The sequence below is a fragment of the Phocoena sinus genome, chromosome 11, assembly GCF_008692025.1.
Source record: "Phocoena sinus isolate mPhoSin1 chromosome 11, mPhoSin1.pri, whole genome shotgun sequence".
Taxonomy (NCBI): domain Eukaryota; kingdom Metazoa; phylum Chordata; class Mammalia; order Artiodactyla; family Phocoenidae; genus Phocoena; species Phocoena sinus.
The window spans coordinates 44,502,211-44,515,137 of NC_045773.1; the positions used below are offsets into that span (position 1 = coordinate 44,502,211).

The 12,927-nt window shown below is 42.7% G+C and overlaps 1 protein-coding gene across 1 annotated transcript in view; it reads left to right on the forward strand.

The window, feature by feature from the left end:
- The first annotated feature begins 2,746 nt into the window (after positions 1–2,746).
- The window catches only part of CTNNB1 (catenin beta 1), a 41,441-nt gene continuing 31,260 nt past the window's right edge, over positions 2,747–12,927 (forward strand). Inside the window, 1 exon segment of the mRNA XM_032647446.1 lies at positions 2,747–2,928. The gene's annotated coding sequence lies outside the window, so the exon portion shown is untranslated.

Genomic DNA, 12,927 nt, shown 5'->3' on the forward strand with positions numbered 1-12,927 from the left:
AGTGCAAAAACAATCTGGGCATTTCTTTGCCTAAGGTGATTCAAAAGTATGTGTTTTAGTGAAGGGACGCTGTACCTTCAGGCTCCATGGAACCACTGCTGGATGTGCCAATGGTCTGAAATCATGACAGGTAATACTTCCTCTGTTAAACCAGCTGGAGACACTTTTGGTTTCCAGGAACACAGCCTGAAATTTAGAACCATTTGTCCTCTGCAGTTTCACAAAATGGATTAATTCACGTCAAACCCAAGTGGCTAGCTCTAGAAGGAAAAGGTGTAAAAAGATAGCCAAGTGTTTTTTATGAAATATATTGCCCAAGGTCAATTTTTAAAAATCATTGTTACAAAATCACTTATTTCACCAACTCATCAGGTATTTTGATGCTTGTATTTCTTGTTGGTTTAATGTTAATATTTGTCTTCATTTCAGAGAAGTTATTCATCTCATATTTTTGGTGAGGCAATTGGAACAATTTCTATCTTGGGGATAAGCAAATAAAAATTCTGAGCAATTTGTTAAATTCAACTAATTCGTCTTAGTGCTAGTCACCCAGTAATTCTTCAGTACACTTAGATGTGATGGGAAAAATAGCCTGCTGCAAATTTTACATTTCCTTTACTAACATGTGTTTGCTTAAAGTATTAGCTAGAGATTTTAAATATTAATTATAAATTTAGATTAAGATATCTAAATTATAGAAAAATGCTTCAATTATTTTGGCATCTAAATAGAGAAATACAAACCTAGAAGAGTTTTTATCCTTTAGATGTTCTAATGGTGCAGATATTCCTTAACCAGTTTTAATAGTGTGCCTTATTCAGCAAAACAGAACCAAACCTGAACACAGAAAAAGGAAACGTCTGTTAAAAAATCACTCCGATATTTATTAGTCATCTTATTTTAAATATATGACTTTAATCAAATCAACTGCATATTCTTTAACTGTGTATATAAACATTAAAATTGGGGATCGGTACCTGAAAAAATGCCATTTACAGTTTTAAGTTTATATTAGAAACACTGCTTTGATGAAGTATCTTTCCTTTCGATCCGTTCAAATTATGACCAGATGGTTAACTGCAACCATCCTCTACTCTTAATTCTACAGAACTACTAGCAAAGGCACAAATGAGAAAGTCGTTGTAGACAATGGATCTCACTGAACATCATCCTAGTCTGTGGACTTTGCCCACTGCAGGGCCCCACGTATGCTATGGTGATAGACAGCAGTTAACATTACCACGGTATATAATAAAATATCTTTAAGATAGGGGGAAAAATTGAATTATTTAAAGAACATGTTGCCCCTGAAGCATAGCTATGCGTAAAACTACATAACCTACTCCATGAGTGAATGAGTAAGACGGTTTCCTGCCAGTACCTATGTATAAAGACCTATTGTTTGCATGCATTAATTACAGAGATAAAAGCCTCAAGATAACTTTGTTGCTTTTTGTACTCTCTCCATTGTTTTGGAGGAAAAATAAGCATACAACAACAGACTAGAGAAAGTGAATCGATCATAATTTTTTGAGCTTTGACAAATGCCAATCCTGCTGGATTACAATGGAGACATTTCCAAGGTAAATGAAGAACCAACTTCAACCTATTAAGACGAATTCGAAAATGTTTTTGAAGAATAGAAAATGCGTTTTAAAAAATTAGAAGCTGCCTAATCGATAGCTCTTTCCATAAACAACATACTTGGATTTCTTAAATAAGTGATACCCTATAAATGCACCTCCTCCAAAGAAAAATCCTCGCCACCACCACAAAAATCTATTGATACTTAGTAACAAAGTGGAACCAGATGAAAATGGAATCTGTAAGAATTAACCTAGTTGGCAGGGCTCTAGAGCTAGTCCATTTCTATCAGTCATTTGTTCACAGTAGGGACTCATCAGGACTTGTTGAATTGCGGGCTAGGCGCCTATCCTAACGCGAGTTCACAGCTTTCGAGAGTGGGGAGAACCGGCGGCTCGGCCGGGTACTTCATTTCCAGATTCGGGGTGAACAGCCGGTAGGGATGCGAGATCCACGATCCGGACCGTGGGGGGGCTCTGGGGCTCTTGGCTCGCCTGCGAGCCAAGTCCTGCAGACAGCCTGGGGCCCAGACCGCAACTACGGCGGAAGCACGAACGCGCCGGGGTCCCCTGACCGGGAGCCGGGCGGCGGCGGCGCCCAGCAGCGCCCGGAGCGGGCGGGCCCCGACCTCATTCCCCGCGCCGCCGGCGCGGCCCCGGCCCCGAACTTCCGCCCTCCCGGGACCTGTGCCGCCTGGCCCGCTCGGCCCCGGAGGGCCTGGGTCCCGATGCCGCCTCCCGCGAGCAGCGGGCAACGCGCGGCCAGCCCCGCGTCCGCTCTCACGGCCCGGGGCACGCGCGAGGCGGGGACGTCGGGCTTCGGACAGTGGAGAGTACCAGCGTCGTCCTCCCCACAGCCTACCCCGGCTCGCGGGGGCCCCCGGCCTCCCTGACTCGGACCACGGCGCCTTAGCGGGCCGCTCTCCCGTTCCGCACGGCGGGGCAGCCGCCGGCCTCTACCCGGGACAGCGTCCGGAGAGGACGCGTGCGCCCCGCCCCTGCCCCGGGCGGGCAGACGGCGGCGGGCTGCTCCGCAGCGCGCCCGCGGACTACTTTCCACCGCCCCCCCGCGCCCCGCCCCTTGTCCTCGCGCGGCGGAACGCTTCGCGCTGCGCCGCTGGCGGCAGGATACAGAGGCTCCTGCGCGACTTATAAGAGCTCCTTGTGCGGCGCCATTTTAAGCCTCTCGGTCTGTGGCAGCCGCGTTAGGCCGGCCCCGGGAGCGGAGAGCGAGGGGAGGCGGAGACCGAGGAAGGTCCGAGGAGCAGCTCCGATCCCCGTCGAGCCGCCACTGCAGGCCGAGGACGGTCGGACTACCGCGGCGGGAGGAGCCTGTTCCCCTGAGGTGCTTGGGCGCTCCTTTCCTTACCCTTCTGGGGCTGCTCCCACTCCCGCTTCGGAGCCAAACTTCGTCGCGGGCGCGCGGTCCCGGCGGCAGCTGGGAACCGGGCCCAGCGCAGCCCAGAGGCCCCGGGTGGGGAGCGGGGGTTGCGGGCTAGGGACGCCGGAGAGGCGGCGGAGGCGGGCCGCGCTCGGGGGGTGGAGGGCGGCGGCCTGGCCCGGTTCCGGTCGCGCCGCTCCTCGGGGGCCCGGGGGGCACCGCTTTCGGGGAGGGGGCGCCGCGAGGGCGCGTCCTGGAGCTCGGATGGCCGGCGGGGTGTGGGGGGGAGTGCTGTGGTTTCTGTCCGGGGCTCCGGCCGCGGCTGAGTTTGGGGGAGGGACCCTGCGCCTCGGGATGCGCCGGGGTGGGGGGCGGGGTGGGGACGGGGGACTCCGCCTTCCCGGCCTCCGCGGGGAGTTGGGGTGCGGGCGCTGGGCCTGGGACGCCACCCGAGGTCCCATCTCCAGGTTCCCCCTTTCGTGCTTAAGGACGGATTGTTAAGAGGATCGTTAGTATTTTTTTTTTTAATGCCCTGCCGGCGCGAGTGCGCTTGTTTAAATCGAAGCAACTTTAAACCTTAGAGGATCCAAACTACTATTGCAGACGGTGCGATGCGCCAGGAGGGTTTGCACAGATAAAAATCCATATCTTGCACGTATATTTTCTTGTACGGTGCAGGTGGGTGAAAGCGGCGTGCAAGGGAGGTCCTGGGAAAAATAAGGGCGAGGGCGACTGGCTTACTGGCTCTTATCAAGTGACCCATGGGATTCAGCCTCTGACTGCTTCGAAAATTTTGTTCGTGGAAATTATTTATTCAGATAGTTTTATGGCAGCTAAACTTGATTTTGAGAACACTTTCCAGCGGGGTGAATTTTTCCCTCGCTACGAAATTGCCCGAAGGAAATTCAAGCGTTGCAACTTCGTTCCGTGTTTTGTCTGGGGAGAGGACCTGGAACAGAGACTTTCGAAGTTCAGTTCTTACAGCCCGCTTCTGAATCCGCTAAACTTGAAAGCTTTGGCAGTCGGATGTAGTTGTTTCCTTCGATTTCTGTTCCCTGTTGGAGGGAGCATTGTCTCCTACTTTGTATCTTCCAGACATCTGTGGTCTCCCCTCCCCCCCCCCCCCCCGAGTTTGTGAGTGGTGAATGAAGGGAGACTGGCCTGCTGGTATGCAGAGGTCGGCAGAAGGAAATCGAGGAGTGGTTTTAGTGAAACGAGAGCTTTGTGTCGTGAATAGTGGTGGCTTAGACTAGACAGCAACTTGAAGAGACGGCTAGCCTTTGATAAAGTCTGGGCTGCTGTTTTTTGGATCGCTAAGTTATAAAGTATTTTGTCTGGAACTTGGGAAGCCATTTCATTATTGTCCCTTGGTGTACATTCAGTACCTTCAGCTATCTTCCTGTTAACTTGTCTTCGTCCTAAGAAGTAGTGGACATAGCTTGAAATGTTATTTATATAATGCTGCTGTTTAGTATCTGCTTAAATTAGTGACGTAAACTTGGAAGGCTCACCGCCCCCCCGCCCCCCGGTGTGAACTAAGGCGGCTGCTACATTTATTTTACTTTTACATTTAAAACCCACAAATAATCTGGGTTAAAAAAAAAAGTACCATTAAGGTTTGAGAATATCCTTTCACAAAATTTGATTAAGTTGTGCCCAGTATTCATTACTTTGACCTGGTCTTTGTTCTGAAGGCCTTGTACAAGGCCCTAAAGTGATTGCAACAGTAGCTTGAAAAACTTCCAGAAGACTATTCTATAGGATTAAAGGAATGCTGAGGCTATTCAAGTCTGAAGTCCTTGAGGGGGAAATTAAAAAACTGCACTAGAAAGTTTAGTATAGTATGTAACTTAGAGCCCTTGTGGAGTTCTAGGCCTGAGATTCTCCCAGAGGCTAGAGCAGTCATTTAAAATCACTTTCAGGAAAAACCAATTAAAAAAAAAAAAAAGGTGGCTTAAAAAAAAAAATTTAGCAGTGTTCAAGTGTAAGTGTTCAAGAATTTTCTTTCTTTTGAAATGTTGTCTATTTCCTTTACCAAGGTAATTATGTAGAAAAATGTAGGTTCCCATATTAAAGCTGAAACTGAATTGAGCTTTCTACTGTTACTAGTGATTAAGAGAATAAAAATTATACATATAAATGAAGTGTATTTTTGTTTTCATAGACACTTCCCTCTTCCACCTCCCCAAATGGGAAAGGGAAAATATGAAGTAGGCAGATTTCTCTAAGGGTGTTTTGAGATTTGGTTCTTAGGAAAACTTTATCTGCAGATATCCTTTTTTATTGTTGGGAGGGGTGGAAAGAGGAGCATAAGTATTGTTGAAACTAGGAACATGGAGAATTCAAAAGTTTGAATCTCAGTCTTTTATAGTTTTAAGTAGCAGTGAACTTAAAACCACAGAAATGGAGTATATGTAGTATCTTCAGCCAAATGAAACTTTTGTGTTATTGAAATGAAACAGTATACATCTGTCCAGTTACAATAAGCTTTTATTTCTCTTTTATGGTTTACTAGTTGCTGATAGTAATTGTAGAGGAGGAGGTGGTAAATTTTAAGTTTGTACTTTGAGCTTGGTTGGAAGTGTGCTTGATTGCCAACCCAGGGCAGAAGGGATGAATGCATTTAGAGCAGGACAAACTTCTAATAAAAAGTATTGGCAACTCTTTCGTGCTACATGTTGACTTGTGACATTGGTTGTGAAAACATTAGTTGTGTTAACTTAGTTGTATTCTTGTAGCTCTCTCTTTGTTGGGAATATGGTATCTTTAGTTGAAACACCTTGACTAAAAACATTTTTATACCATGAAAGTAAATAGTAAAACATAGACTAGGAGCTACTGCTTGCTGATTAGTCCAGAGCATGTAGCTGTTGCCTCTTGTACCCTCATTGAGAGGATACTGAGTTGCAGAATCAGTTCTCATTCTTTAACAGACTATTGTTTATGTAATACCTTTCTAATTGTGGTGTGATAGAGTAATAGGCTAAAATAAGTACTTAAGTTTCATGAAAGGAAAATATGTGATTTGTATTGCTTGAAAATGAGTAGGAGTTAACTTGTGTAGTTTTTCATCACTTAAACTCTGGAGAAAGTTCTTTATTTCCTCTGTTTACTTAAGAATGCTGCTTTTGTGTTTTACGCAAGTCTGAGCTTGACCAGCTTTGAAATCTAGATACTTCTGTTGAGGCCTGAACCCTGCCTGTATCCTTGAAGTATGTTTTTAATCTGCTTTCTCCCTAAGGAAAAAGCAGCTCTTAATAGACAAAGTCAGTCACATTAGGAACCCTTTTTAGAGTTTAACTATCTCTGTAAGTTTGTTAATTGTGGGCATCTCTTCTTTTAAGAGAGATTCCCTATCCCCAAAGTCTCCCTCAAACTTGATGCAGTTGAGTGAGAATAGAGTTAGGGCATACTATTGCATGCTTCGGTCACATTGAGTGCCCTCCAGTGGATATAATATAATGCCAGTGGTATTTTTTTCCCCATCAAGTTTGCGTGGAATATATTTACAAACGGTTTTGATGGGAAAGCATCAGTCAAGGAACCTTTTGAATTCTAGAATAGCTTATTTATATTATTACTGCTAATTAAAAAATCGTCTTGAGAACATGTCATCTCAACCATTATTTGCAGGAGAAAGGTCAAAGTTAAGTTTGGGGTTAAATTTTATTTGTTACTTAAAATAGGAAGTTCTGCTTAAATATATCATAATTATAAACCAAAAACTCAGTATAGTTTTGGGGTAAATGATCCTCATGTCTAGCCATATTAATGAATTACAGAAACTAAAATTCTCAGAAGAAGTTAACAAAGAGGTGAATTGTCAATTTGTCTAAAATCTCTTATACAGTAGAACATGAGTAAGTCTTCAGCTTGGTTTTATTTTCAAGGAATATTATGTCTGTGTTAAGAACTGGATATCAACAAGGCTAGTTGAGTCAACGTACGTGAACTCTAGAGCACAATGCCTAGTGACTATAGGCATTTGTGTAGCGTATACATTTGTATAGTGCTGTGATGCACAATACCAGTATTTTGACCTTTAAAATTTTCAGTAAAAACCTTTCTCCACACTCCTATGTTAAAAGTTCTTGCTGTTTCTATTAGTATCATTATTTTATGAAAATACTTGTTTTAAATCAGGTTCTGATTAGTAACAGGAAGAAAGCCCATTTAAAAATAGCTTTTAGGGACTTCCATGGTGGCACAGTGGTTAAGAATCCGCCTGCCGATGCAGGGGACACGGGTTCAAGCCCTGGTCCAGGAAGATCCCACATGCCGCAGAACAGTTAAGGCCGTGTGCCACAACTAGTGAGCCTGCGCTCTAGAGCCCCCGAGCCACAACTACTGAGCCTGCATGCCCTAGAACCCGTGCTCTGCAACAAGAGAAGCCACCGCATTGAGAAACCCGTGCACCGCAATTAAGAGTAGCCCCCGCTCGCTGCAAATAGAGAAAGCCTGCGCACAGCAAGGAAGACCCAGTGCAGCCAAAAATAAATAAAAGCAAACATTAAAAAAAAAATAGCTTTTAGAAGTCAAATGGTCATTTTATGGAAGATTCTCAGTTTAGAAAAAAAAATTTTAACTTTGTATATTTTCCATAGATAGGTGCTTGAAATGAAATTTAAAAGTTGATTGAGTAGGGAGGGAAAATGTTATCACTTACTATTCTATTTCGCTCTTGGAATTTAGTATATTTTTGTGGAAACATTGATAATGATTTTTGACTATTTAAGAAATGTATTATTGTTATACCTTTTTTAATAGACTTAAAAAAATTATTTAACTTATTTATTTTTGGCTTTGTTGGGTCTTCATTTCTGCGTGTGGGCTTTCTCTAGTTGTGGCGAGCGGGGGCTACTCTTCTTTGGGTGCGCGGGCTTCTCATTGTGGTGGCTTCTCTTGTTGCAGAGCATGGGTTCTAGGCGCGCGGGCTCAGTAGTTTTGGCTCGCGGGCTCAGTAGTTGTGGCTCACGGGCTCTAGAGCGCAGGCTCAGTAGTTGTGGCACACGGGCTTAGTTGCTCCGTGGCATGTGGGATCTTCCTGGAACAGGGCTTGAACCTGGGTCCCCTGCATTAGCAGGCGGATTCTTAACCACTGCGCCACCAGGGAAGTCCCTGTTATACCTTTTTAAAAACATAAGGCAAGATTGCCTCCGCTGTTTTATATAAATGGTTATTTCAGAATGGGTTGTGATCCTTCAGAAAGCATCATATGTGGAATAAGTAATGTCTAAGTCCATAACTAGTATTTGCATCATTTACTGTCTGTAGGTCAAATAGCTTCTATTCCAGTTTTCCAAGATTTTTATGAGATGAGAGTAGATTTGAAAGTTCTCCTGAAAACTATGTACATCTTACTTAAAAAAAAAAAATTCTGCCTGTTGAGGACCTAATTTATCTCTTGAAATAGGCTGCTTGTCTTCATTTATATAGCATGCAACAATTTGACATTCAAGATAAGTGACTAAAGTAAGATGGCTGTCACAAACCATATAGGATTGATCTTGCATCATAGTGGGAATAACTACTCAGTGTCTCCAGGGCCAGGCAGGTATGGACTAACTGGGACCCTGTGAACTATGACAAATTGGGGAACACATGTCCTATCTAAGCCAGTCTTCAGCTCCAGCCATTGTGTGGGAAAGTAGTTCATGTTTCCACATCATCTGAATTTTTTTTCCCCTAAGAGAAGCAGGAAATCTGGATTAATGTGCATCCCATGATTTGCACACATTGGTTTGGAAAGTTGGGTATTTAGTTTTCTGACTACATGTTTAAATGGCAGACTATGTCTGGGCTGAAAACGCAAAACATAGGCCAACATTGGTTTTAAAAATAATCTGAAAATAGTGCTGAAGACTGCAATTGTTTTTATATGATATGGTATAGCATGCAAGCCAAACTGATCAGTGGACTTTTCACAAAACATTCATCCCAAGGTGTTCACCCCTTGGCCTGTTCCGCAATCCCCATATAACTTTACAGAGCCACTGTAAAGTTTCTCTTGTAATAGTCCAGAAATTTCCTGCCCCTGATTTCTTTTGAACTTGTTGAAAAGGCCTCCCCTGCAACCCCCCCCCCCCAAAAAAAAACAGTTTGAAAAGTATGAATAGCTGGATGATGCTGGTTTGAAACTGCTTCACGCAGTGCCATTTTGCTCCCCTGTTTCTTTCCATCTATTAATTTCTTCACTAATATTCCCATGGTTTTACTTGTGATTTCATAACTTACATGTTGCTGGACTGATATTTTCCTTTTAACTGACGTAACAGGTGTGTTAAACAATTAGTTAAAAAATTGGGGGTGAGGGAGATATTTTTAACCTGTTTCAGTTCTTTGAAGTTCATCAGTCCTCATGGCATACAAAGGATAGTTGTGATAAATCTTATCTTAAATTCTGGTAACTGATCTGACTTGGAACGAAAAGATGTGCACATGTTAAAGGGTTAGTTAATAAGTTTCTTTTATTAACAGGTTTTATGATAGCTGAAATAATTGTGATATTTATGTACACACACTATTGTACATTATCCATATAAAATTGTGAGAAGTTAGATTTACTGCAGACTTTCTCGGGAATGCATTTTGAAGATGATCTTAATGATTGTAATTTGCTTCTCAGGGAGGGGGTTGTAAAAGCTGCCCCCCTACTTTGTAGTATAATTAAGTGGTTTGGGGGTAAGGGTGTAGGGAGTGAGTCTGTCTTTGAAGTCTTCTATATACCAGATGAATGCCCTATGTGTAAGGGAGGAAGGGTTTCTTGGAAATATTTTTCAATCCAACTAACTATGGAGGTTTCTAAGTGGAGTTCCATTCTATTGTGTAGAAAGTGCTGAGGTAGACACTTCAAATCTTTCCTGAGCAACTGAAAGAATATAGCAATGTCAAACATTACTTTATACCCAACAGTTCATTTAGATACAAAAGTAGACACTACATGAATGTTATATAGGAAACATAGTATGCTGACATGGTACTCTTTAGATAGATTCTTATTAGTCTTTCTGGTACTTTGCTTAAAGTTGTTTTACCTAAAGTTTGTTTAGTTTTTAAATTATTTTATTTTTTTAATTTGATATCTTCTCTTGGAAAAGCCACATGAGATATGAGTGAGGTTTATATCGTTGTAACTTTTACTTACGAATGTCCTCTGTGATCCATTTACAAGGTGAAACTCATATCTGATAGTTGTCCTCTATAGGTCACCGTTTCCTGCCTTAATTCTGCTGTCATTTTTCCTAGGTCCGAGTCAGAGTGCCAGCCAGCCTATTCCCCATAGAATGAAAAGAGGCTACAAAGTTTAACAGATTAGAAATCTGGGAGTCACTCATAAGGCAAAGTAATGATAGTTAAAATACTAAAACTGGATCTTTTTTGTAAGAATACTTACATTCTTGAATCATGCTTGAAGAATGCCCTGACTATATGCCAAAGAGCCTTAGGTTTCTCCTTATTGCCGTTATACCCCAGATCGTATTACATTTCTCTAGAAAGTGCTAAGACAGAAGACTGTTTAACCGTCTCTTTGCTCGTCATACTAGTCCCCTTTTCCCCATCAGAAGCTAAATAAGTAGGAACTCCTTCACCTTCTTATTATCAATCTGCATGGATGGAGGTTCCATCTTTATAAAGGAGTAAGCATTATATTCTGGTCAGAGGTCAGTCCTAACACATGTGTTTTGTAGGACTTTGTTTCTTTAGTTATGCCTCACTCTTCTGTATGTATTACCCATATCCCTCCACATTTGAATCCCATTGCTGTTTTTGGTCTCCATCTCCCACATATTATCATCTCCTGAAGTCCATTCATTGTGCCTTCTGGAACTCATAGTCCTTAGCAAATACTTTTTATTGTCTATCTGTTCTGGGAATGTTTCCTTCTCTTTCTTGCTCCAGCTATAACCTAGCCTCTCCGCTGATAATGCTACTGACTTTGAAACTCTCTGAAGTGGTAGATGTTTCCTCTTCTTGCACACCTTTTATTGGTGAACCAAGAGGTAGAGTAGATGTCTTCTTTGTTCCTCGTTATCACTTCTTGACCATCCTTTTCCAAAACTTTAAGCTTTGACTCTCATGCCATCAAATTATACCACCCACTACCCCTCCTCATTTCAGTCATCTACCAACTTTACTGGGTCATTCCCCTACTTCCTTGAATACCATTATCTCCTGGCTCACTGTCGTCTTTATTTCTGTCATAATTCTTGGTTCTTGGTGATACCAATATCCATGTGGAGCAGTGCTGCTCAAAATGTCACCTGGTCTGTGAACTGTTTGTTACCAGTATGAATTGCAGTAAGGAGTTTGTGCCAAAATGTAACTCACCTGTGTTGCTAAGTTCAGTGTTTAGTTCAGCTGACTTTTTTTGGTACCAGAACTTTTTTGATGAAGGAAGCAGTATGTTGGTTTATATAATCTGGCACAAGCTCCTTAGGGTGTCGTGGTCTGGTACTTTGAGTAGCACTGATGTAGAGGATGCTTCTGCTGTTCTGACCTCTTAGTTCCTTGATGTCCTCTCCTCCAGTGATCTTATTTTTCCATCTGATTCAACCCCCCCAGTACTTCAATTCAAACAGCCTTTCAGCCCCACTGAAACTTACACTGTCTTTCTAAGCTTTTCAGTATCCCTCACCCTCACTTCTACCCAACTGAAATTTCATGTTGAATCATAATCACTTCCTTATATAAACTCTCAACAACCTTGTCCCTCTCTGATTTCATGTCCAGTGGTCCTCGGTCTCCTAGTTCACCCCTCTTTATGACTGTATCTTTTTCCTCTCTCCTCAAACCTCCCCAAACCCACTCCCCCATCCTTGCTTTCATCTATTTCCCTTGCTTTCTATTTCACAAAGCATATTGAATAATTGGAAGAATTCCTGTATGCTTCCACATCTGTGACTGTGCCCTTTACCTTCTCCTCTGTCATCATGGACAAACTGTAGTGTTTAGAGATAAGGACAACCAGCTCATTTCTATACGAGATCCCATTCCCTCTTGCTCTCAAGAATACGACCCTGTCATTCTCCCTTCTCTTGCATCATTGGTTTTTCCTTCTGTGAGCATACAGACATGATATTATTTGTCCCATTTAAAACAAAAAAATCTTTTCTTCCTGTTTCCCCTTTCATCCACCCAGTCTGCTTCTTTTTCGAACAAGACACTTTGAAACAATTGCCTGGATACACTCTCTCCCCTTTTCTTTTCAGCCCCTACCAGTGACCACCATGTTATAAATCTCTAAGTCCTCATCTCACTTAACCTCTCAGTAGCATTTGGTACAGTTGCTTGAGACACAAGTTTCCCTTGGCTTCTAGGCCACCGCATCTGCTAGCAGGTTTTATTTCTACCTCACTGGTGGTTCCTCCTTAGTCTTCCTTGCTTTTTCTGTCATCTCTGACCTCTATGTTGTAGTGGCTGAAAATTTAGTCCTTGGACCTCTCCTTTTTCATTGTGTAAATACACTCCAGTCTCATAGCTTTAAACATTTAATCTATTTGCTCATGGCTTCCAGATTTATATCCCTAGCCTGGATTTCTCCCCTGAACTATAGATCCTGATAGCCAACTTTTCCCCCAACATTTTGGATGTCTCAGAAGCATTCTCAAATGTAATATCTAAAACTGAGCTCCCAATTTCTCTTAAAGCTGCTTCTCTTAGTCAGTCCTAAATGGAACTCTGTCTTTCCAGTTACTCACACTTAAAACCTTGCTGTTCTTGACTGTCTTTATCGCACCCCATATCCAAACCCTGTCTGAGAATTGTGTCTGCTCTCCTTCTAAAATATGTCCAAAATCTAGGCATTTCTTACCGTGCCATTTCATAGCCTTGCTGTCCTAATCTTTTGCCTGGATTACTGCACAGGTCTTCTAACTGGTCTTCCTGCTTACACCTTTGTTCCCCTTAAACGTATTCTCAACACAGTGGCCAGAATAATCCTTTTAAAGCAATAGATCATATAAC